The sequence below is a fragment of the Leucopleurus acutus genome (genome assembly GCF_964270905.1).
Source record: "Leucopleurus acutus genome assembly, chromosome: 13".
NCBI classification, from domain to species: Eukaryota; Metazoa; Chordata; class Mammalia; order Artiodactyla; family Delphinidae; genus Leucopleurus; species Leucopleurus acutus.
Window position 1 is genome coordinate 60,393,936 of NC_139155.1, and position 25,931 is coordinate 60,419,866.

General features: G+C 39.5%; 1 protein-coding gene across 4 annotated transcripts in view; it reads left to right on the top strand.

Moving 5' to 3' along the window:
- Positions 1-3,043: 3,043 nt before the first annotated feature.
- ANKRD12 (ankyrin repeat domain 12) overlaps positions 3,044-25,931 on the top strand; it is a 115,253-nt gene continuing 92,365 nt past the window's right edge. For 2 of the 4 annotated variants that reach the window (XM_082853437.1, XM_082853440.1), the window contains exon 1: positions 3,044-3,312. The gene's annotated coding sequence lies outside the window, so the exon portion shown is untranslated. Of the gene's footprint in view, positions 3,313-3,614; positions 3,752-25,931 lie in introns of those variants that run through there. The other 2 variants (XM_082853438.1, XM_082853439.1) reach the window with 2 other exon arrangements.

Genomic DNA, 25,931 nt, shown 5'->3' on the forward strand with positions numbered 1-25,931 from the left:
TACTACTTTAGAAGCAGAATATTGATTTTAGGTCGTTATAATTATAGGCATACTGTTACATCATTATCAAAACATATTCTATAGTTCTTAGATCATCACTTACATTGTACTGCAGTAGTACATACTAGGATTTTGAGTTGAATCTTGCTTAATCTTTTTGTCCATTTTTCTTGAAAATCCTATCAATTTTTAACACAAGAGCACTGGTTTTAATAACTACAGATAGGCTTTTAAAAACCCCTGGCAAGTAAAATTTCATTACAGTAATCCAAGATGGTTCCAAATGTATATGAACACACTGATTAAAATTTTCTTGCCAGTTTTCGGTTGCCTGAGATGAAGCTATATCCCAGCCTATTTTTGAAACCCGTATGAAGTTGGCAGTGTTGATGTGTCTAACACTACTTGCTCCCTCATTTCCTCTTCTCAGTTCCTAGCTCTGTGCTGTTTTTTACAAAAAAAGATATTTAGGGAGGAAATGTTCTTATTGCTATTTAAATTTTTTTATTACAAAAATGAACCAACAAATCAACTTGTCATTTTTCCTACTGGGCAAAGAATCTAATGTCTGGCTTTTTTGGTGGTTTTTGGAGCAGCTACTGAGTGTAGCTAGGGAAAGCTACCAATTCCTCAGAATTACTTGCTGTGACTGGATGGAGCCATTGCCCTAATAAGTCCTACAACATGATGATAGTCATAAGAGTATTAAAGCATTACATCTGTATAGACTGGCATATGATAAGCCATGATTGAGATTGTATTTTTATTTTATTATATTCACCTTCCTGAAATATTGCAGGAATTTTTGAATGATCTAACTGTACATCATGTAGCAAAACGTAACAGTAGTTGATTCTAAAGGTAAGAAGTTGGAAAGAAAGTAAATTTTGCAGATGGCTTCTAGATATCAAATACACACATTTTAAGTGTCTGCTAGTAATAACCCTAAATAAATGTAATAAAACTTAACCTTGGCTAAGAGTGATGTTTAATGCTTGGGTTCCTTGATCTCCTGGTACTATTAAGAAAACATATTTTGCCCACTTGCTGAAGATGGATTCCAGGATTTGAGCCAATGAAAGACAGGGCTCTATAATTAACAGCCTTAGCAACTTACTAATCTACTAGCTCCAGCTTCTTTTGAGGTCTCTATCCATAATAAGAATTAACTTCTTGATTTATACTTCTAGTTTCACACTGAAAAGGAAAATTAGCTCCTCTTCCCTTGATTTTGAACCTTTCCAATAACAAACTGTGGCTGACTTATAATTTGTCGCGTATAATCTTAATAGGAGCTTCAATAAAATTTTTTTTGCAACTTGACTGATTCTACAATGAACTTTTCTTTTACAGATAGTGTCCTATTCAAGTGTAGTCAGTACAGTGCCTTGGATCACAATTGCCTTGAGTCTTTCATGTATTCAGTGACTTTTAAGTAATAAGATTGTGCAGATAATTATGGCATGAATTATGGTTAATTGATTTCAGCAAATTCAAGATTAGCTACCTTTCAGTTTTGAACTGAGGCTCGTACTGCTGTAGAAATAGCTATTGTCACTGCCATCCATTCTCCCTATGACAGCGAGCTAAATGAGAACCAACTCAACGACTTGAAGTCAGACAAGAGTTGGTTAAATTTTTAGTGGATTTTTCTTTGTATTTCACGCCATAAATATCCAAATTATACGTAACACTGATCCACTTCTAGCCACAAGGTGCTCTCTTACAATTCATATTGAACCTAATATTTTTAAAGGTAGGAGAAATCAGGAACCTAGGAAAGTAAAAAATAGTGATGTTTAATGCAAGTTTATGCTTTGTATGGTTAAATGCTGGGATTTAGCTTTCTCTGTGAAGTCTGAAATATATCATCTGATTAATGACATAAATTCGTAACTTCACTCATTAAGTCACAAATGCGTGCTGTAGTTTGGAGGACACAACGATGAGGAGGAAGATGGTTTCCCTCCAATTACGCAAGCTCTTTTATGGTTAAATAAAGGCATGCACAAATTGTCGCGGATTAACCTCAATGTAAATAAAAAGCGTCCAAAAGGAACTCAATAAAATGGTTTGCCTCCGATTATGTAATCCCTTTGGTGGTTAAATAAGGGCAAGTACAAACTGTCGCGGATAACCCTCCAGAGGAAGTCAGAGTGCCAGCAGCTGGACAGCCGAGGCGGTAAATTTCCCTCCTGCACGGTCCTCCAGCTGGCAGTGCCCTGAGAAGTACTATCTCGGATGGGGGAAAATGCACTTAAATTTGTCTGAAAAGGTCATCCGAAGGTGTGGCTGTGAGAGGGCGTATTGCAGAGTCCGTGCAGTCCCCGCGACAGGTGCACGCGAACGTGCTTTAGGGATGGGCCCGGGGCCCACATGGCTCAGGTGAGAGGCGCGTTGCGGCCTGGCCAGCCCCGTGCTTCCGCAGGTGCGGCCGTCGGCGCGCAGGCGCAGTGCGCGGACCCGGCCGCACCGCCTTTCCCAACGCCCCTGGCCCGCAGTCCACCGCGAGCCGGGGCGGACACCCGCCTCCGCCGCCAGCCGGGGCAGCAGCGTTGTTCTCCCGGGTCCCAGCTCGCAAACTCGTCCGCCCGCCCCGCAAAAATAACATGTGAATACCCAACGTAGACAGAGCCTCCTCTTCCTCGCTGCCGCCATTTCCAGAAGTTTCCAGTCAGTGCCACGGCCATGGTCGCCGCAGAGCGCGAAGCGGCACCCGCCGGCCCGGCACGTCGGCGGCGCCTGCGCGGCTCCCTCGCTCCCCTAGGCCCCTCCCTTCTGGGGCTGGTGCCGGCGGAGGGGAGGTGGCGAGGCGGGTGGGGTCCGCACCCCCGCGTCCACTTGGTACGCCCCGACCCCCGCCCCCGGCTCGGGAAGCTTCTCCCGGCCCAGGCAGAGCGGCGGGCCGCGGCGCGGGGAGGCGGACGGAAGGGGCGGCGGGGCCGGGGGCGGAGCGCTCACGCCGCCCGTCCCGTGCCCGGCGCGTCACGTGCCCGCGCCGCGGCCAATCGCCGGACGGCGCCGTCCTGGGAGCGAGCAGGCTGTGGTGAGGGGCGGCGGAGACCGGAGATGTTTTCGAGCTCGGCCTTGGCGGCGTTCGCGGCGGCGGCGAAGACCACGACAGCGACGGCGGCGCCGAGGCCCTCGTTCCGGGGATAGACCCTCCCGCGCCGGCCGTGCCTCGGGTCCGTGCGGGCGAGGGGGGCGTGGCGACAGGCGAGGAGGAAGGAGGGGCGCGGTTTCAAGCCCCGGCCCCGGAGCCCGGGAGGAGCCCCTCAGTCGCGCCGGCTCCCGTCCCCTCCCCCGAGCGAGGTAGGGACTCGCCCCGCCCTGCGGCGCCGCGCTGACAGTACGGCTGCCCCGCCGGGAGCGCAGTGGTCGCGGCGCGGCGGGAGCTGCCCGAGCGGGGGGCGGGGGCTCCGCGGGCGGCCGCGCCGCTCCCGGAACATGGCGGGGCCGCGGCGCGTGTGCGTGCGAGGGAATGAGGGAGCGAGTGTGCGCGGCTGGGGGGGCGCCGCCGGGAGCCGGGCGGGGTGGGGGCGGGGCGCCCCCAGCCCGGGGCCGCGGGTAGGCAGCTTCGCGGCGCGGACAAGCCGGGCCCCGGCGTTCTCGGACCCTCGGGCCGCCGGGTTCTTGGAGCTAGTTCGAGGGTAACACGGTGTGACGCAGCCTCGAGGTTCCCAAAGCGTTGAATAAACGGTTGTACAAAGAGGTCACCGAAGCCCAGCTGACAGCTGTTTTAATAATAACAGTAAGAAACAGTTTAGGACGGGAAGTTGACACTCTTGCACCCGTAGAAACCGTAGGAAACAGTTTAAGCGGTGTCAGCGGTCGAGAGTGTAATTTCCACCCTGCGGACGCAGTGAAAAGGGTCGCAGACCCAGAGATCCTTAACACTTCGGAATCGGCTCTAATCCTGAAGTTGAAGTGAACCTGAGTTCTCAGTCATGTGTCCTTTTTTATTTTAAAACGGTTTATGTAAATTATAAAAGAAGGCGAACTGGTGAAATAGCTATTTTAAAATAAATTGACTGTTGATTAAAAACATATGCTTATATAGGCTCTTAAAAATCTTGGGCACTGATCTGTTTCAGTTTCTTCAGTCGTTATACAAAGGCTTTCCTGGAGATTAGCTCAGAACTGGCAGAACATGTGCTATATTGGTGCCAAGTGGCTTAAAAAACAAAATGAGATAGTGTCGACTGTGTAAGATCAAGTCGTTATATTAGCTAAGCTTGTTGGGAAAAGTCTTTAATTTGGGCTAAACGCAAAAACATGTAAACATTCGAAATGTTTCATAGGCAAGGGGGGGAAGGCTTTACTAAAAGATCTTTTATAGTCGACACAAGCAGTAACCAAATTTCTAAAGGTCTGCAGACGGTTGACTGAGTAAGGTCAAGCCTAACTATTCGGGGTATGTGTTCTATTTTAGGGACAGGCAAGGTGTTAAAATGAAGTAAAACTTAAGTAGTATTCATGGAAGGAAAAGAGCAGGATGCCTGTAATGTTCTTAATCTCTCTGGTTTCCATAGTTGTTGTTAGGATGGTTTTATGAACAAGCAGAGCTGGGAAAGTGGAAATCTCTGGGTGTGTATTCCATGAAGACTATTTGAGGCAGAGTAAAGAAAGTAAAGTATTCAGATGAGGAAAGAACTTAGTAGGTGGAAATACATTGTGCGGTCTTTGATTTTAGTTCTTTAATACCAGGAAGGGGGAAAAAAGCTTGAATTTTGTTTGGAGACGAGCGCCCAAGTGGTGGAATGAATTTAAAAGGAAGATGTTTTTATCAAATTGTTTATGTTACTTTTTTTTTTTTGCTATAGAAGTTGCTGTAAAAGGTAACTGATAATCTTCGAGGTAGACTGGAGAAATAGGGATATTTGGAAAACTCATCATTGGAAAAGACGTTTTTATTCTATAGAATAAAAATAATAGTAAAAATGTTCAGTTTCTTGGTATGAGTTGATGAGTAGTTAAATTTTCTGTAAGCCATTCTTATGTTTTAAGAGCATTGTTTCAGGCTAAAAGGAGAATGAATAGTGAGATTAATCATGTCCATCGTAGTCCTTAAAAGGTTTAGACAGCTTTCTGTATATAAACTTGATGCTACTGAAGCAACATCTATCAGATAGACATGAAGAATTTATCCAGTAATTGCAGTAGGTTGCTTAATAGCTAATGACACCACTTTCTGACTTGGAACTTGTTGCGGAAGCTGACATCAACATGTATTTGTAAAATGCTTGCACTCTGTAAAGGTTGTAGTTTAGAGATTTATCCTTAGAACTGGAAGAGACCTCAGATTTTCTAATCCGTTTCTCTCATTTTACAGATGAGAAAATAAAGGCCTTGGTAAGGGGGAATGACTTACCCAAGTCAGCACAGCTAATTAAAACAGTCTGTGGTTTGGCCTAGAGATTTTTTTTTCTGAAGATGCTAATTTGCTTCTTTCTTTAAGAAGTAGCTTTATGGAGTAGTGGAAAGAACAGGCAAATAAAAGTGAGAAGGCCAGGGTTTACATTCTTGATTTGTCACTTCCTAACTGTGGTTTTTGACAAATCATACTTTCAGAACCTTGCCTTTGTAATCTGCAAAAAATAATTTTCCTACACAATTTACAGGATTGTTTGATGGAACAAATGTGATTACATATGGAAAGCACATTATATACTATAAGCTTTTATCTATGTAAAAAGTGGTGACATTATTTTTAAAATAAATACAGTTTTCTACTGTATTATCTAAGGTGTCTAGATCCCTAGGTTTTTGCTTAGCCTTAGCTTCATTGTTTTGAGCACCTGCTGTTTTATAGATTATAACTCCCTGTAGATACATTTTCTGATCCCTACTTAGTTCTAATCTTAGTAAAGCCTCTTATGAACATTTTAAATATTGCGGTTGTTAGAGCCTGACTTCCTCTGGAGAATATGAAGTTTCTTCCTATAGCATTTGAAAACATTCTCATATACACTCATGCATGCATAATCTGTTTCTTTAACAGGCAGTGGCTTTTTAAAAGTAATAGTGAAAGTATCTTAGTAAAAATGTTAATTTGTTGCTAGTTTCTAGATAATGGCAATAACAGGAGGTTATTTCCTTTATAAACTCAGCTTTTGAGTAGTTCATGTTAAGGTTATTTTGTAGATCTAAAATATAAGTGCAGAAATGTTAAGACACTGTTGACTTTTGCTGTTAGGTTTAAAGACCTTTTTCTTTTAGCGCTTTAAATCGATAATACTGGGAACATCATTGAAGTATTGTAGTGTTACATACATGAATTATTTGTAACCTTGAAGCTAAGGGTTATGATAAGCATTTGTTGAGCATGTAGAATCTGCACGTATCTGTGTTCAAAGTTTTAAGTGAAATATTTCAGATAATTTTCATAATAACCCTGTAAAACAGATACTGTGGCTGAGGAAAATGAGGCTTTGAACTGTTACGTGGTGTACAGATATTCACAGACCTAAAAAAGTGACAGACTCTGCCGTCCCCATTCTTAACCATTTCTCTGTATTCTACCTCTAAGAGTGTTCAGCTGATTTTGAGAAGTTTTAGGGCAGTTTTTAAGTTTCTGACTTTGTGAAAAATTTGGTGGGGTGGGGGGCAGCATTCTACCTTCTACTATGTTGGTTAAAAAACAAAAAGAAAAGAAAATACCTTATGAGAATTGTGGAAAACAGTCCAGCAAGCCTTTTAATGAGATGCTGATGTAGTTGGGTTTTTTTATGTTGTCAGAAGCAAATTAGTCTCGCCAGCAACAGAAGGACTACAGTTGTTAGTACTAAGAGGCTGTTCTAACAGACTCCACCTTGATATTGATGTTCATTGTTCTAAGGAAACATACTTTAAACAGAGTGACTGAAGGAAAAAGATAACTAACCAAATTCATTTGGGACTTTTATAAAGGAATAGATCCAGCAAGAGTAAATATGAGTTTGTCCAGGTTAGAAAATAGCAACCAAAACTAGGTTTTCTGATTAGTGGAACCTTCCACAATTCTAAGAAATTCAAATTCAAATTTAAGTTCTTAGAGAATTAGGTCTAAATACAGAAATGCTTCCAAATTGAGGTAAATAGAAGAGGTAAATTATGAAGCTGCAAGTTGCAAAATCATTTTTCTTTGGCTTTTAAAAATTGTGTCTTTTTTTGGCCAGTCCCTTAATATTTGTTTATTGCACTAAAATTGTTTCAAAATATGTAGTAGTTTACATTTCTGTTTATCAGTTTGTATTTGGGCCACAGTTGGGGGAGATACCACAAATACTTGTGATAAATGCTATGTTGTTAAACTACCTTATTGCTTGAAAGAGTTGGGAGAGTTCTGTAGCTTCTTACATTTCAGATTGTTGTTCTTCCTACATAGGAGTTTTTTTGGCATTCTGACTTCTAATAGAGAACAAAAACCATGTGTGTGTGGCTCGCTCTTTCTAGAAATAGCTGTAGTAACTCACGATAAAAGATAATAGTATGTAAAAAATTACGATGTTCTGTAGTTCATGAAGTACATTTTATATCCGATCTCTTGAATTTCACAGCTACTCTGAGATCAGCAAAAAATCCGCTAATCTAATGATATTGAACCATGGATAGGATCCAGGTTAAAATTCTCTGGAGTAATGCTAGACTCCTTTGAAATGCACTCGTGAAAGAGAAGCATTAGCAAATCTGAAGGAAGAGGAAAGAAACACCTACTTTTATTCTCTCTTCCACCAAAGCCGCATTGTACACAGCTTTCTTCCATTCTGTTCTACCACTTCTGAAACTTTAACAAGCAGGGTAGGAGTAAATACTAAAAACATTCTTTATACCACTTTACTAATTAGTGCTGGTGGTTAATGATGTCACTTAGATGAGAAAATTTAAAATTTACAGAATGTTTCCTACCATAATTTGCACAAAAATATTGTAACTAGGAATAAAGCCTTGGCTTATATTTTAATATTATGTACTAAAGTCTTGCAACCTCTGCGTTAAAATAAGTTCTTTTTACCAGAGTTTAATTTTAACTATTTGGAAGTTACTTGGTGATCAAAGAAAAGACCTTTTATTGAGCATTAGTATTCTAGGTACTGTTAGATACTTACATATGTGTTATTTTAATATATGATGAGAATAGATATTTTACATATCTAGTTATGAAGAAACTTCAAAAAGTTGTTACTGGAATGTCTCCAACTCTAGGTGCTATTACTCAAGAACTAACTTAAAATTTGTAAGTGTTATATAAATGTAATTTTATTACTTTGAGAAAAATTTTTTCTTAAGATCAACCAACTTCGTTTGTAGATTGATAGCTGAGGTGATCACCCAGTAGTGGTTCTTCAACCTTCAGAAATTATCCCTGTCTTCCAGAATTCATAAAAACATCCCAAGAATGAAGATGAGTGTTCTCTTTAAGCTGCAGTCCAACAGAACAAAAAAATACCTCTTTACCTTCTATTTGTGCTCATGCTGTTGAAAGTAAACAATTGTTGGTCACCAATTAAAATTTGTGTCATTACATTTAAGTTATATTACCGCTGTCATTTTACATCCAAGGCTTTCATCTTTAATTGCGGTATGAAGGGTTTGATTTTAGCTACAGGAATTTGGATCATTAGCTAATACATGGAGAAATAATCATTTGCATTTTCTCTTCTGTGAATTGATACTTCATATCCTTTGGTCAGAGGCATAATTACAAATGTCCTGTGATTGATAATGGATTCTCCACATAACTTTTCGTTCACTCTTTACCATTACCTTGTGAAGTTTATCTTGTTGCCATTATACAGATGAGTTTAAATCAGTGTCTGTATTGCTCCTTTACAAAACTGCACATTCAAAGAAGCTGATATTATTAAGAGAAAAAAAGGTAAAATGATAGATAAAATATGAGCCTTTATGGGGAAAATAATTGTTTTGTATTATGGATTTTTACAAGGAGTGAAAGTTCTTGAATGATCTAGTCTGACAGATTATCTCTGGATATTGAATATGAAAGTAACCAGAATTTCTTTTATTTTTCTGTATTTTCAAGTTTTGCCACAGTGAGCTAGTATTATGGATATAATCAAGAAGGTTTTAAACACTGCATGTTTAGTTAACAAATTTTAAATGTTTCTATGAACGCTATTGCATTTAGCGTTGAGACAGGAGTTTAGAAAAATATAAGCGAAGACAATATCATAGGTTGTTTTTTTTTAAAGGATTTACACTCAATGAACAAAACATAGACATGTGGAATAGGCGGACAGTATTATTGTTTAGTCATTCAAATTGCTTTCTAGTTGGTGTAGAAAGGAACATGGTGAGCCCTCGAGGACATGGATCATGTCTGTCTTGTTCATTGTTGTACCGTAGATTCCATCACACTGTAAAGGATCACCCCGATGCTAATGACAGGAGGATGGTCTGACTGACAGGAGGATGGTCTGACTGGCAGAAGAGATGAACTGGGACTAAGGGAGAAAAGATGGGTAGCAGATGAAAAAGGCCATGATTGCTAGGAAGAAGAGCTTAATAAAAATTAATTTCCAATATGGGGAGTAATGTAATACAGATTTTCTTAGAAAAGAATTCGAGGTTGTATAGAATTCATATAGGAGACAAAGAGATCATTGAAAAGGTGCTTAGGTTTTAAGGTTTTAGGTGCCAATGCTAAGCACATATCTGAAGAAGACTTCTTGTATGGAGCTTAAAATCTAGCTGCAAGAGATAATTACTTGAAACAAGGATCCATAATTACAGAGAGGTTCTGTAAACATTTGGAAGTTACACTGCAAGTTTTTTAGTGAAAGAACCTATGGCTTTCAGGCCCTGAGATGGGTCTGTGCAAAAAAGACTAAGAATCACTGACTTGGAAATTTAAGTTGAATTTTTGATGTAGAACTGTTACATTCTTAAATAGTCCTAATTTGTGTTTTTAGGCATTTATTTTTTATAGTATATTTCTTTTCATAGATAAAGTTGTTTAATATCAGCATCATAAGTGAGATTTGCCTTTTTTATCCACAGTTCATAACATTTACATGATTATATTTCAGGAAATGTTTTATTTTAAAAATCAAATACATACATATTGTTTGTCACTGGGGTTGGAGTTTCCATAGTACCACACTTTTCTTGTTACTTACTTATACAGCTGTTAAAATACAGTGAATTTACTATGCTTTGGTCCCTCGGTACCATATTTCTTATTATTCTTCTCAGCATACTTTGGCAGGGAAACAGTTTATAATCCTAAATTGCCCTGACTAAAAGAGCAACCAATAATACTACTACCCTAAGTCAGTTTAGAGCATGTTTTCTTTTAAATGCCCTATATGCAGTTATCCTGAATTCTTTTTTTTATTGAGGTCTGGTTGATTTACAATATCAATCATATTAGTTTCAGGTGTACAGCATAGTGATTCAGTATCTTTGTAGATTATACTTCATTTCAATTTGGCAGTTGTCCTGAATTCTTGTGCGGAGTATAGCAAGTGGGTTTATGTTGGAGAGTGTGCAGAAGACAGAGGTACCAGGTCAGGACTAAAGGCCCAGACAGTTCAGCCCTGGTGTGAAGTTGTATGGAAGCTACAACTTTGGCTATAGTTGAAGTAGTGCTAATAACCCACCTTATTGTTGGGTCAGGGTGGGAATGATGTGGTATGTGGATTAGAAATAACTTAATAGTTCCATAAGTTTTGCTCTCTTGGGCGGGGTACTGATTTTAGTACTTCTAACTGCATAGAGAGTTTGGGTGTAGATAAAGATGATTTTCAGGATCTCAGACTTACATTGCAGAAGCCATGATTATCATAAACGATTCTGGTTTTTTATGCCATATCCTTTATCTCAAATCTCTCTTTTTTTAATGTGCCACTATTCAAACTGCACCCAATTATCTAAGCAATTAGAAGTCTTTTCCTTTCATTTAAGGCTGAAGTATGTACCTGTCATTTATAAAGAAAGCCGTTGGGACTTTCCTGGTGGCGCAGTGGTTAAGAATCTGCCTGCCAATGCAGGGGACACAGGTTTGAGCCCTGGTCCAGGAAGATCCCACACGCCGCGGATCAACTAAGCCGTGCACCACAATTACTGAGCCTGTGCTCTAGAGACCGCGAGCCTAGAGCCCGTGCTCCACAGCAAGAGGAGCCACCGCAATGAGAAGCCTGCGCACCACAACAAAGAGTAACCCCCCGCTCGCCGCAACTAGAGAAAGCCTGTGCACAGCAACGAAGACCCAGTGCAGCCAAAAATAAATAAATAAATATTTTAAAAAATAGGAAGCCGTAAAAATGAGGGCATTATTTGGGATTAAAGTGTGAGTAGTACTGAGAATGCCACCAGGCGTATGATCTGTTGAGTAGATGGGCTGCTTGTCTTTTGAGGGGCAAAGTAAAATACCAAAAACTTCTTTAAATTTTGAAATAGTTCAAATAATTTAAAAGGTACAGAAGATAGCATAGTGAGAACCTTCTACCTATCACCAACCTTAAGAATTACAATTCAGTTGAACCCCTCTGTATACCTTTCCTTGAGCCATTTCCTCACTTCCCCAGGCAAATTCCTATCTCCCTCTTTGCACAAACTTTTCCCAACAGTGGATCTGCCCTTTCCCTAGACTTATGTAGATTTGTTTCTTTATGGAAAGTTCACCACAGTGACCTTTTCCGTTTCAATTCTATTACATATTTTTTCATTCCCTGCCCATTTTTATTTGTTTATGTACTTATTTATGTATTCATTAATTTATATTTTTGGCTGTGTCGGGTCTTAGTTGCAGCACACGGGATCTTTTGTTGCGGCGCTCAGGCTTCTCTCTAGTTGTGGCGTGCGGGCTCCAGAGCGTGTGGGCTGTGTAGTTTGCGGCACGCAGGCTCTCTAGTTCAGGCGCGTGGGCTCAGTAGTTGTGGTGCGAGGGCTCAGTTGCCCCACGGCATGTGGAGTCTTAGTTCCCCAACCAGGGATCAAACCCGCATCCCCTGCATTGGAAGGGGACCACTGGACCACCAGGACCACCAGGGAAGTCTCTCTGTTGCATATTGTGTATAACAGTAAGAGCAGTCTCACTAGAGGAATTGAAAATAAGATTTGTATACATGAGGTAGAAATGTACCTTAAAATCTAGGCAAAGTAAAGACTTCACTGCACTATATACAGAACAGATTGGCAAAGTAGATGTGCGAGTAACCTAATGAAATTATCATTTTAGGAAGATTAGTCTGGTAGCAGCGGTGTGGAGCAGTGGTCTGAAAGGAAGTGTGAGTTGCTAACTCATTTTGTCTGGCTTTTTTTCCCTTCTAATTACCCTATGTTAGTGAGATTTTGTTCTGCTTCCAAACACTGCTATTTTGCAGGAAGAGAAAGGAGCTGGTGGCAAAATGCTTAATTATGAGTGCTTCTAGTTTTCAGGCTTTGGGGGATTGCTCTTGCCCCCTTTAAGAATCTGTTGACAGTGAAGTGAATACGTAGTGGTTGTTAGTTCTCTACTTTCAGTATTGTAATTTTTCCACCGCCCAGTGCCAGAGATGCAAGTCAAGCTGCCTCACCATTTTCTCTGGGCTGTTGCAGCCCTCTGCTGGTCTACGGAAGTTGCACATTTAGAGCCCTGTAGGGCTAGAAAGAGGTCAGTAAACCCAGCAACTCATTTTTAGAATCTTAGAACCTTAGAAGTCATTTATGTCAACTCCCCATTGCAGATGAGTATTTTATATGTCGACCTTTACATCTGGAGATGAATGTATATATAAATACACGTACATACCGAGGGCAAATAGATCATTGTAAACCCAGCTGCCTGTATTACTTTCTTTAAAAATTCTAAATACATTGTTAGAACGTGGTCCTTTATGGTCCACTGTTTGACAGTGCCAAAAAAATCTTTTTACCACTAATCTCTTTTGTAAATATTATCTAATGAAGTAATGAGAATTTTATTTTTAAAAAATTTGAGGTATTGTTTAGTCATTACTATTGGAAGATAAATATAACAGATAAATGCTAATTGTTTCGTTTAAATTATTTTCAAAGCATTTTTACTTCTTGTTGCTGATGTCATTCTAGCCTCCTTGCTCTTGCTGACTATTCCTTCCCACCTCACAATCTGGTCGTTACAATTGAAGTGGTCTCCGTGTCTCTCCTGTAATTCCTCTTTAGTGTGTCTTCCAGAGTTTCACCAATGGCACTTTTTTTCCCCCCATGGCACCTTTTTAAACATGCTGCTTGAATTGTGTCACTGCCTTTTTTTAAAGCCTTAAATTGCTTTTGTCATCATAAAGATCAAACAACACAATGACGAGGTGCTTCATGTTGCTCCCTTCCTCCTCTTTAGCCTCATTTTCTACCCTATCGTGTTTCAGTTTTTGCTGTCCCTTCAGTGTGGTCTGCTGTCTTGCGTGGGCGTGTGTAATTTCTTGGTCTGGAATACAATCATCATTTTCTTGTGGGAAAATGTTATGGAATAGCTGCCAGAAAACGTTGTGCTAAAAATCAACCATGGCTTGCTTTGGGAAGGTATGATATAGCAAGCATGAACCCTTGGTTGTTTACATTTCAAGCAGTTTGGCTGCCTAAATGTTACTCTATTTTATACTGTTGGTTTACCTTTGTGGAATTTTGAAGGTAATACACACATAGAGCTAAACCAAATAGACTATTTACAGTGCATTTACTTGGTATAGTCTTCTAAATTAACTGGCATGCTCAGCTTTCCGAAGGAGATAATATATAGCAACACCAACCCAAAGTGCAGCCTATATTTACTGGATTGAACTTCTGTCCTGAATCTTTTGCTTCCTTTCCTATTCTGATGGCTGGGTTAGAAAACATAAAACACATGAAAGTACCTTTTACCTCTTTCCCTCTTCTTCTCTCTAAAGTAGTTCTCTCACCTGCCATCTCATTATTTTTTCCCCTTGGGTTCTAACCAGAACACTGTAGTTCTCCAGAGCAAACCAAGTGTAAGTCGACCTATTTTATTATTTTTAAAATTTTTATTTGTAGATTATACAAGGAGTACATGCTCATTATAAAAGTTAATATAGAACTGTATAGGGCTTCCCTGGTGATGCAGTGGTTAAGAATCCGCCTGCCAATGCAGGGGACACGGGTTCAAGCCCTGGTCCGGGAAGATCCCACATGCCACGGAGCAACTAAGCCCGTGGGCCACAACTACTGAGCCTGCGCTCTAGAGCCCGCAAGCCACAGCTACTGAGCCTGCGTGCTGCAACTACTGAAGCCCGCACGCCTAGAGCCTATGCTCCGCAACAAGAGAAGGCACCGCAGTGAAAAGCTTGCGCAACAAAACGAAGAGTAGCCCCCGCTCGCCACAACTAGAGAAAGCTTGCGCGCAGCAACGAAGACCCAACACAACCAAAAATAAAAATTAAAAAATTTATTTTTAAAAAATTTAATATAGAACTGTATAAAATAGACCATAAACATTCCTTAAGGACTTTAAAAAATATTGTCTTAAGGGCAGTGTTGAGGACAGTTTATTTTAAAGGATGTGGATGTTTTCATCTTTTTCATGCTGTTGGTTAAATTTGTGATTTTGATGATACTAATTTCTTGGTCTGGAATACAGCCATATTATTCTTGTGGGAAAAATGTTATGGAATAGCTGCCAGAAAACATCGTGGTGAAAATCAACCATGCCTTACTTTGGGAAGGTATGATAAAGCAAGCACAAACCCTTTTCATAGACTGAATTCTCACTTGAATTGTTTAAGTAGTTGAGGTGTTAGGGAGGTACAGTTAATATCCCAGAAGCATGACCATTTACCATGAGGCCTTTTCCATTATTTTTTAAGACCACTTTTTAAGTGTGAGGGAATTAAGCTTTTGGTCTTTGTGCAAGTAGGAAATGTTTAGTATTTATGTCTAATGGTTTACTTTTTTTGCATGGGGGAACACAGCAATAAGGATGTCATTGTTTAGTACTTTAAGCTATCATTTTTGTATTCATAGAAAAATAGAATGGAGTGAAATTGTTCTAAACATCTTATTCTGGAATCAGAATTTTGGAAAAATAGGAGATCTTCAATGTTATCTAGCCTAACTTTCAAGAAGAAACAAATACTGAGAAGTGATGAAGGTCAACCAAAAAGTCAGTGGTAGATCTCAGCACAGAATCTTGGACTTCAGGCTCCCAGATCAAATCAGAGAAAATAATAGTCACTTTCCTAACTGAATGACTCTTTTTTTTTTTCTTTTTTAAAGGATGAGCTCCATGACCTTTATTTATTTATTGTTTTTTAAAGTAACCATTTTATTTTGGCTGCACTGTGCTGCATGCGGGATCGTAGTTCCTCAGCGAGGGATCAAACCCATGACCCCTGCTGTGGAAGTGCGGAGTCTTAACCACTGGACCACCAGGGAAGTCCCTACTGAATGACTCTTAAGGGTCATTGAATTCTGTTGCTGGTCCTTTACTGGTTACCTTTTTTTCTCAAAAAAATTTTGGAGGAAGCATTTTTACCCTCAGCATAGCTGCAGCCCGGTGGAAGCTGGAGCAGGAAAAAAGTTAGCAATTTCCATTCCATGCTTATGGTTCTAGCTTTACTTTCTTTAGGTAGGATGTAAAATTGCTGGTAAATTTAGAGGGCAGCATTTGAATATTTTATATGCACCAAGGACTATGTATGCTAAGATATTTTATTTACTTCTCATAGCCTTACTATTTGAGCATTACCATTTCATAATATAGATGAAGAAATTAAGATTAAAAATTTAAAAGTAAAAATAAAATAAAAAGATTAAGAAATTAAGTGCATCTTCTGGGGACTTCTGGACTATGAGGCAGACTGGGGATGCTCCCTTCCATTTTAGTAATGTATACGGAAAGCTAGATAAAAATAAAATATTTAAAAAACACAGCTGAGCTTGAAAGCAAGAAAGAGGAATCTGCAGGTGCCTGAAATGGAAAAAAAACTCAAAGTCATAATAGGAAGCAGAAATTGAAGCCCTGTCCTATAAAGAAAATAGACAGATACCTTTTTAGTGTGTGAGCTTTAATGCAGCCCTGGAACCCACAGGCCCAGGAGTGGCAGGGAGCTGCGCCCAGACCAGGAAGGGTCTGAATTATTTATGAATGGGGCCTAAAGAAAAGTCTACCAGCCTAGGGTTATATTTCCTGGTGTGTCTTCTTATCCTTTTATCGTCAACCATTTTAGTATCCTTTTTTGGTCTCTTTTACAAAGTATGTTGCTGAATCTTATTTTTATCCAATCTCAGAGACTCGTATCTTTTTTTTTTTTTTTTTTTTTTTGCGGTACGAGGGCCTCTCACTGCTGTGGCCTCTCCCGTTGCGGAGCGCAGGCTCAGCGGCCATGGCTCACGGGCCCAGCCACTACGCGGCATGTGGGATCCTCCTGAACCGGAGCACGAACCTGTGTCCCCTGCATCGGCAGGCGGACTCTCAGCCGCTGCGCCACCAGGGAAGCCCAGAGACTCATATCTTTTAATTAATGAGTTTAATCCATTTTCATTTATTGTAATAAATGTAATAAATTTATTGTAATAACACAAATATTGGAAATTATTTACATTCTATTGACTATCTTTATTCATCTTCCACAGTTTCTTAATCTTATAAATATATTTTAAAATATATTTTTAAATATATATGTTTTCTTTCCTCCAGACGAGAAGTACTGTAACCACTTTCTCACTTCCTCTAGTCTCCTCCACCCCACCTCCTACCCCACAACGTCCCAGCAGCCATGTTGACGTTTTGTAGAATTTTATTTCTGGATTGTTAGGGGTATTCTTCAAGCATCCATCCGTCTGTCATTTTTGTTTTTGTATGAAATATTAGGTTTATTAGGTTATTTACTCTAATTCCCATACATCACACAGTAGTTCTCATAGATTTATTTCAGTTATTTTTTGAGTGCCTACTTAAAAGCAATTTTCAAGCAGGGTGTTTGTATATATACATTATAAAGCCTTTTTATGCCTGAAAATATCATTCATTAACCTCACTTTTATTTTTTCTAATTTTTATTATTTTTTTAACATCTTTATTGAACTCTCACTTTTAAATGATAGCTTAGTGTGATTAAAGATTTTTGGTTTGAAATTTTTTCCCTTAACATTTTGAAATGTTACTGCATTGTTGTCTTGCCTCTGATGTTGCTTTTCGTAACTTCTGATGTCAGTTTGATTTCCTGGGTGTGTGACCTGCAGTTCCCCTCTAGAAGATTTTGAAATTTTTGTTTATCTTTTTTAGTTTATAGTGTGTCTGAGTGTAGTTCCTTTCCTGTCTTGTTTGGCCCTTGAATTCATATTCACTGATTCATTCTTTCATTCAGCAAATATTTATTGGAAGTCTACTGTGTGCCAGGTTGTATTCCACACACTTTAATCTGAGATCTTTGATCTTTCCTCAGTTCTGGAAAATTATTGGTAATTTTTTCAAATATCTTTTCTTCATTTTTTTTTTCTTCTGGGAATTCTATTATATGGATTCTGTTACTTCTAACGTCTCTTCTTTAATATTTTCCTTTAAAAAAAAATCCCTCTCTGATGCCTTCTGCAACTATCCTCTGCCTGATCTTCTAGCTCACTTACTCATTCTTCGGGTTTTTCTTTCTATTATTTATGTAACCTGTAGAGTTGTTTATTTCAATCATTGTACTTTCATACTCTGTATTTCTTCTTGGTTCTGTTTAGTCTTTCTGCATATTATCAGTCTTCTCTTATTTCTTTGAGGATTTTAAATGGTTTAAAAATTTCTTCAGACGTCTGTTCCATTAATTCAGCTTCATATAGTATAGATGGTTTAGTTTGAGTTGAGATTTTTTTCAGTGGGAAACCAACAAAAAAATTAAGCAGGTCAGTGGTAGCATCTGGTTTTTAGTTTTAAGCGATCTGATCACTGCTTGTAGAAGGTGTGTGTGTGTGTGTGTGTGTGTGTGTGTGTGTGTGTGTTTAAGAGAAGGAGGAAGGGAGGAGTAGGGTAAGAATGGAAGCAGGGAGATAATTTGCAGAGTTTTTGCACTAGCCTATTCAAGTGATCTTGGTGGCTTGGGGTGGGTAGCAATTGATGTGGAAAGACATGGATTTAATTTGAGATATGCTTTAGAGATGGAGTCAACATTTCTGAATTTTTGGCTTAAGTGATGGATGGAGGGTGGTGCCATTTGAAATGGAGAAGATGGGTAGGTGAGGAAGTTTGACAGAAAATTAAGAATTCTCTATAGTATTATTTTGGTTTGGTATGCCTATTAGACATCCATGTGAAGATGTCAAGTAGGCAGTTGGATATACAAATACAGAGTTTTAAATGAGGACGAGAGTTATGGATTTGGAAGTGAGTAGCACTTCAATGGTATTTAAAACCATGGGATTAGGTTATTTAGGGAGTGTGTTAGAGAGTAGAAAGGGATCCAGGATCAAGTCCTGATACTCGCAACATTTAGAGTTTCTGCAGAAGAGGAGAGGTCAAGAAAAAAGGATTTTTGCATAACTTTTACTGTAAAAAGGTACTGTACTTTGTTTAGCCACATTTTTACAAATGAATATTTAGATTTTTTCTCCAGTGTTTTGGATACACGTAACGTTTTAATGGATGCCTTTGTATATTATCTTTGCATATTTGTATAGTACACCTGTAGGGCAAATACTAAAATTGAATTATCAGGACAAAAGTCTGTGCATTTGTATTTTAATAGTTTTGCCAGATTCTTCTCCAAAGAGGTTATCCCAGTTTCATCGCCATCAATAATGTATGAGGGCTTCCCTGGTGGCGCACTGGTTGAGAGTCCGCCTGCCGATTCAGGGGACACAGGTTCGTGCCCCAGTCCTGGAAGATCCCACATGCCACGGAGCGGCTGGGCCCGTGAGCCATGGCCACTGAGCCTGCGCGTCCGGAGCCTGTGCTCCGCAACGAGAGAGGCCACAACAGTGAGAGGCCCGCGTACCGGAAAAAAAATAATAATAATAATTATGTATGAGTATTCTGATTTTCCTTAATCCTTGCCAACACAGCCTTAATCCTTGTCAGTCTTCTAAATGAAAAGTCATCCATTATTTTACAGTTTTAAAATTATGAGTGAATTTGAATACTTCTATATGTTTACTCAACGTTTGTATTTCTTGTTCTTTGAACTGCCTCCTCAAGTCATCTTCTGATTTTTTTATTGATTTGTTTTTAATCTTTGACTGCTAGTTCTTTTTCATATGTGTTGCAGGTGTTTTCACTTGTCATCTGATTCCTGTTTATGACACTTGCATTTCTAGTCTAAAATTTTTATTTAGGACTTCTAAAAAATGACTTTTGGCTTTTATATTATGTTTTAGGAAGATTTACCCTATTTTAAAGATTTTTTTTTAGTATTCCGGTAATTTGATTTTTATGTTTATTTCTTTGACCCAGATGCCAACATTTTTAACTTGTCAAATCTAAAATTTGTTTGGTGAGAACTGGCAAGATAATATTGAAAAAGAAAAATGAAAGAGTAGAGAAACAGACTAGAAAGCACAGAAACAGATTTGGGTATATAAAGGAATAAGATTGTTATTAAAAACTAGCATTACAGGGACTTCCCTGGTGGTCCAGTGGCTAAGACTCCACGCTCTCAATGTAGGGGGCCTGAGGTCGATCCCTGATCAGGGAACTAGATCCTTCATGCTGCAACTGAAGATCCTGCCTTGCTGCAGCTAGGATCCCGTGTGCTGCAACTAAGACCCAGCACAGCCAAAATAAATTAACAACAACAACAAAAAAAGAACCTGTATAGCACAGGGAACTCTATTCAATGCTCTGTAATGGCCTATATGGGAAAATAATCTAAGAAAAAAAAAATAGATTTGATATATGTATATGTATAACTGATTCATTCTGCTGTACACCTGAAACTAACACAACATTGTAAATCAACTATACTCCAATAAAAATTTAAAAAAACAAACACTAGCATTACAGATAGATAGGAAGAGTTAAATGTTAAAAAAGGAATTAAAGGGGGCTTCCCTGGTGGCACAGTGGTTGAAGAGTCCGCCTGCCGATGCAGGGGACACGGGTTCGTGCCCCGGTCCGGGAAGATCCCACATGCTGTGGAGCGGCTGGGCCTGCGCAGGCCCGCGTACCACAAAAAAAAAAAAAAAAAAAAAAGGAATTAAAGGGAATAAAAGTGAATATATTTTCTGATATTGGAGTTCAGATGGTGTAAGCCTAAAAGAAGAAAGGATTCATAAAGAAAATACAGGCATAAAATGTATACTTGATTGTACATTGTACATTTTATTTTTTAAAATTAACTAATTATTATTTATTTTTGGCTGCATGGGGTTTTTGTTGCTGTGCACGGCCTTTCTCTAGTTTCGGTGAGCGGGGGCTACTCTTCGTTGTGGTGCACAGACTTATTGTGGTGGTTTCTCGTTGCAGAGCATGGGCTCTAGGCGCATGGGCTTCAGTAGTTGTGGCACGTGGGCTCTGTATTTGTGGCTCGCGGTCTCAAGTGCAGGCTTGGTAGTTGCGGCACATGGCATTCGTTGCTGTGTGGCATGTAGGATCTTCCCAGACCAGGGATTGAACCCGTGTCCCCTGCATTGGCAGGCAGATTCTTAACCACTGCGCCATCAGGGAAGTCCCTGTACATTTTAAAAAGTGGTGTTTATCTCCCCTCTGAGGTATTGTGATTCAGTAGCTCTAAAGATAAAGCTAGAGTCTGTATCTTTTTTTTTTTTTTTTTTTTTTTTGTGGTACGTAGCCTCTCACTGTTGTGGCCTCTCCCGTTGCGGAGCGCAGGCTCAGCGGCCATGGCTCACGGGCCCAGCCACTCCGCGGCATGTGGAATCTTCCCGGACTGGGGCACAAACCCATGTTCCCTGCATCGGCAGGCGGACTCTCAACCACTGCGCCACCAGGGAAGCCCTAGAGTCTGTATCTTTAAAAAAGTGTTCTGCTTTGCTTCTGATAATCAAGCAAGTTTGAATTACCAAGTGGCATGAGCCTAAAAGAACAGCATATTTTGAGTAAATTGAAATGTTGTAGAAGGAGTAATGTCAATCAAGGAGCACCTCATCAAAGGTACAAATAATGCCAACACAGATTGATCATCTTTAATTTAAAAGCCAACTTGGGGTTGAAGTGAGGGAAAGAAAGCATTTTATAAACTGTCAGTTTGTTGCATCTGTGTTATATTTCAGGTAAATTTTAATGTGTTTTTAATCTGTACAGTCTGTATTTATCCATTACCAAGTTTTGGTGTCAGTGACTTTGTTCTGCTTGTTTTCTCTTGGGGGTTTTGTTTTGCTTTGTTTTCTGATTTTTTTTTTTAACTTCTGCTTATTTTAGCTCAGTCGTAGGAAAGTTATCTCTTTTCCTGCCCCCACTACCGTGGTAAAAATTCATTCTTAAAGGAGGAGTACTCATTGCCAAGTAACTCCGGAGCTGTGGTAAAGCCAAGTATATCTGATCGCTTAGTTGGGAAAGACTTGTTGGCACACTTGGAGTTTGATCCCTTCTTGTTTTGTAGATGGAAGCGAAAGACAAAAACTTAGTGGATTGTGATCCCCCTATGAAGAATTTTCAAGTCAGACTTATAGTTGGAAGATAGAGTGACTACAGAATAAAGTAGTGTTTAAAGCATTGATCCTGAGGGTCTAGTGCTCACTGAAGGCTGAAAGGCTATGAAGTGATCTCAAAATACAGACTTTTCTTTAATTCTTAGAGGAACATTTCTGTAGATTTTTACCATAGCATACAGCTTCTTAAATTCTGTTACCTGTTTCTGTTCTCCGAAGTTCTCCTCCAGCTGTACTGCCAACTAGAGGTGTTTTTTTCTCTCATTCCTGTCTTCTCTCTCTTCCTTTTTTCCCTTAACCTTCCCTCCTTTGACATGTTGGGTAGTTTTTCTCCACAGACATGGTCCCAAGGTTTATTTCGAGTAGCTTTTCAAAGTATCTTAACAAAGTTTGGCCTCTTCCTATGGGTGATTTTGTACTCTATGCTAAGAAGAAAAAATTTTCTACAAATCGTTAGCCTTAGAATAACGGGCAATTCATAAATAAAAAAGAGCAACTTATTAATGTTTACTGAAGAGTCAAATTAGTTACTATACTGAGAAGTCTGACCTGCAAGCAAAACTTGGCATCATTGCAGTTACCTCAGCTTTCAAGAAGGATGCTTATCTGTTTGTATCACCATTCTTATCTTGAGTTAGTTGTGTTTGAGTCTGATGTTTTTGGTTAAATTTGTTATACTTGTTTGGTTAAACTTTATGTTGTGATGTACATTTTTATCAACAGTAGTATTTGGCAGATTTCCAATAACTGGACTTACTGGGCATGCATGCATTGTGTCCCCCCAAAATGAATGGTCCATTGTTTCTCAGAAGTGAATTGGTCAGACTTCTTTTGCTAAAGAAAATGCATGTATAATCCAAGAGAATTTGCTTGTAGAACGATTTTTTTTTCATACTAGAAAAAAGAATTTGATAAGGTAAATGGATGGTGAGATCTTTTTCACCGCCTTACACAGGTCAAGAGATTTGAGATACAGTAGTTTTCTTCCAGTTGTATGTTTACCCCTTGCCCCAGCATCAAAAGCAGTTTCTAGAGGTCTCAGTGAAGGAGGCTTTGAAAAATCAGTTTAGAAAATACTGTTTAAAGTTGTATTTAAATGTAAAGAATTGGGTAAAACTTAAATCATTTTCTACTTATCTAAAAGAGGGACAGAGAAAAAAAAAAAAGGGGCTTCCCTGGTGGCGCAGTGGTTGAGAGTCCGCCTGCCAATGCAGGGCACACGGGTTCGTGCCCTGGTCCGGGAAGATCCCACATGCCGCGGAGCGGCTGGGCCCATGAGCCATGGCCGCTGAGCCTGCGCAGTGAGAGGCCCGCGTACCGCAAAAAAAAAAAAAAAAAGAGGGACAGATATTAACTACAGTTTCTAAGCTTCTGTTGAGACTATTTCAAACTTAAAAACATACAGAAGGCAATAACTAAGAAAAAAATTTTCTGTCTAGATTAGAGGAGAAAATAGACTTCCAGGGAAGCCAGTATTAAATGTTATAATTCATAGGCAGTGACAAGAAACTAATAGTTGCTCTATAAACTTGCCATAAAAAATGGAAACAGATAAATCTAGGAGAAGAAAGCTATGGAGTGTTTATGGCATAACTCACAGTCAGTAGAGGAACAAACTAAATAGGTATAACGGTGTTTGAATGCTCTTTAGAATCCATTTCATTGTAAGTTAAGATAGTCTCCCAAAGAGTTATCCTATGAAAAAAGGAAATGGTAGTAAAATGTTTTTTGTTTTTAATGAGACTGTCAGGCTGCCTAATGTGCTTATTTTTAAATTAGATGGTACCCCACACACCCACATACATGCACATTGTGTTTAATATGGTAGGGAAATCCCCTATTTTAAATTAGCTTAAGCAAATTTTTTGAGATCTTTTATATCATTAAAAATGCTCCCTCGGGCTTCCTTGGTGGCGCAGTGGTTGAGAGTCCGCCTGCCGATGCAGGGGACACGGGTTCGTGCCCCAGTCCAGGAAGATCTCACATGCCGCGGAGCGGCTAGGCCCGTGAGCCACGGCCGCTGAGCCTGCGCGTCTGGAGCCTGTGCTCCGCAGCGGGAGAGGCCACAGCAGTGAGAGGCCCGCGTGCCGCAAAAAAAAAAAAAAAATTGCTCCCTCATTTAATTTGTTTTTCAAGCTTTTCTAATGATATAGACCACTGGGCTATTTATTGAAAGTACAGATTCTTGAGTCTGTTTCAGGCCTACTAAATGTGTAGCACTGTGGGAAAATTTTTATCATCGAGGACTTCTGGGGCCACTAGCGTTTATTTGCTTGATAAGTTTAAGTTGTTATGGGTTCGATTTTTTTGACTAATAATCAAATGATGTGAGTTAACTGGTATTAAGTACAGATTCTGTGACCATTAGAGAGCTGTGAAATTTCTAAGTGTGTTTTTGAGAGTAGCATGCACGTAGGAAGGAGGAACAGTGGAAAACGACACTGAATATATAGATGGTTTAAGATAATGATATTAACCAGCCAGAAGTATTCACCCATCCATTACTCCCCACTGTGAAAGAAATTTAGTAAGTTTTTGGTGTAATTTTGACTGAGTTTAAAAAGACACCTTGGGCTTCCCTGGTGGCACAGTGGTTGAGAATCTGCCTGCTGATGCAGGGGACACGGATTCGAGCCCTGGTCTGGGAAGATCCCACATGCTGTGGAGCAGCTAGGCCCATGAGCCACAACTACTGAGCCTGCACATCTGGAGCCTGTGCTCCGCAACAAGAGAGGCCACGATAGTGAGAGGCCCGTGCACCGCGATGAAGAGTGGCCCCCGCTCGCCGCAACTGGAGAAAGCCCCCGCACAGAAACGAAGACCCAACATAACCAAAAATAAATAAACCAATGAACTGACATTTAAAAAAAAAAAAAAAGACACCTTGGTTCTTAATTCTTAATGTGCTTATACTAAAAATATAAATGGCATATATGCAACTTCTTTATCCAGATGATGTTCAGTTTACACTAGAGTTTTTTTTTTAACATCTTTATTGGAGTATAATTGCTTGTTAGTTTCTGTTGTATAACAAAGTGAATCAGCTATACATATATCCCCATATCTCCTGCCTCTTGCGTCTCCCTCCCACCCTCCCTATCCCACCCCTCTAGGTGGACACAAAGCACCGAGCTGATCTCCCTGTGCTATGCAGCTGCTTCCCCTTAGCTATCTACTTTACATGTGGTATACACTAGAGTTTTTGATGTACCTGTGTATGCTAACTTGGTACCTCTGAATAGCAACTAGAATATTTTACCTTCATTACAAACAAAATTATTCAGATAGCAATACTATTAAAAATATTTTTTTTTAGTATCCCTTGAATGGTCACAAACAGGAATGCCATTTAAAACAAAAAAACCAAGAGATTGCTGGGTTACTTCGTTTTAGAAGAAGATATATTTTACTGCTGTGGCTAAATAAGAGTGAAAAACCCTTGAATGTAATAGCATACATTCATGGACTGTCAAACCTGGAAGTGAGCTGCTGTTAGATGAATACATAGAGTCCTTGATCTGTAAGGAGCAAGAATGTATTTATTGTAAAGGAAGAAACACCTTTGCAAAGGCAGAATCAAAGCTTTTAACTGTTTCCTTTAGCTGTTAGATAGCAAAGTCTGTCATAGAGCTTGCAGATGGTTGGCCGTTAACAAGTATTGGTGCCTCTCTGCAGTCTTAGGGCAAGGAGGTTGAAAAACAAGCAGTGTAGTAGTCACCAAGACTATCATACAAATGATGGAAGAAAAGAATAATTCTTCTTAGCCATGGGAAGATACCACCAACTATTCTCACTTGTAAAGCGGCTGTGCTACTTTGTCTCTCCTCCTAACCCTTGGCGATATATGAGAGTTCCAGTTCCTCTACACCTTCAACAACACTTGGTCTTCCTTCTCTTTAATTTTAGCCATTCTCATGGATGTATAGTGGCATCTCATTATTTTCCTGATGACTAAGGAGGTTGAGCATCTTTCTCTGTGCTTATTTGCCATTAATTAAATATTCTTTGATGAACTGTTTAAATCTTTTGTTCCTTTTAAAATTGGATTATCCTCTTACTGATTTGTAAGATTTATTTATATATTCTGGATATAAGTCCTTTATAAAGCCATAATTTGCAAGTATTTTCTCCCTGTATGACTTGATTTTCATTTGCTTAACAATGTCGTTTAAAGAGCAACAGTTTGCATTGTGAAGTCCCACTTATCCATATTTTTCCTTTATAGTTTCTGTTTTTCATAGCCTATTTAAGAAATCTTTGTCTAACCCAAGATCACTAAAATATTCTCCCATGTTTTCTGCTAGAAAACATATAACTTCACTTTATACATTCAGGTATATGATGCATTTTGAGGTAATATTTCTCTATGGAGTGAGGTAAGAGTCAAAGTTTTGGTTTTTTGTTTTTTTCTGCATACGGAGACACAGTTG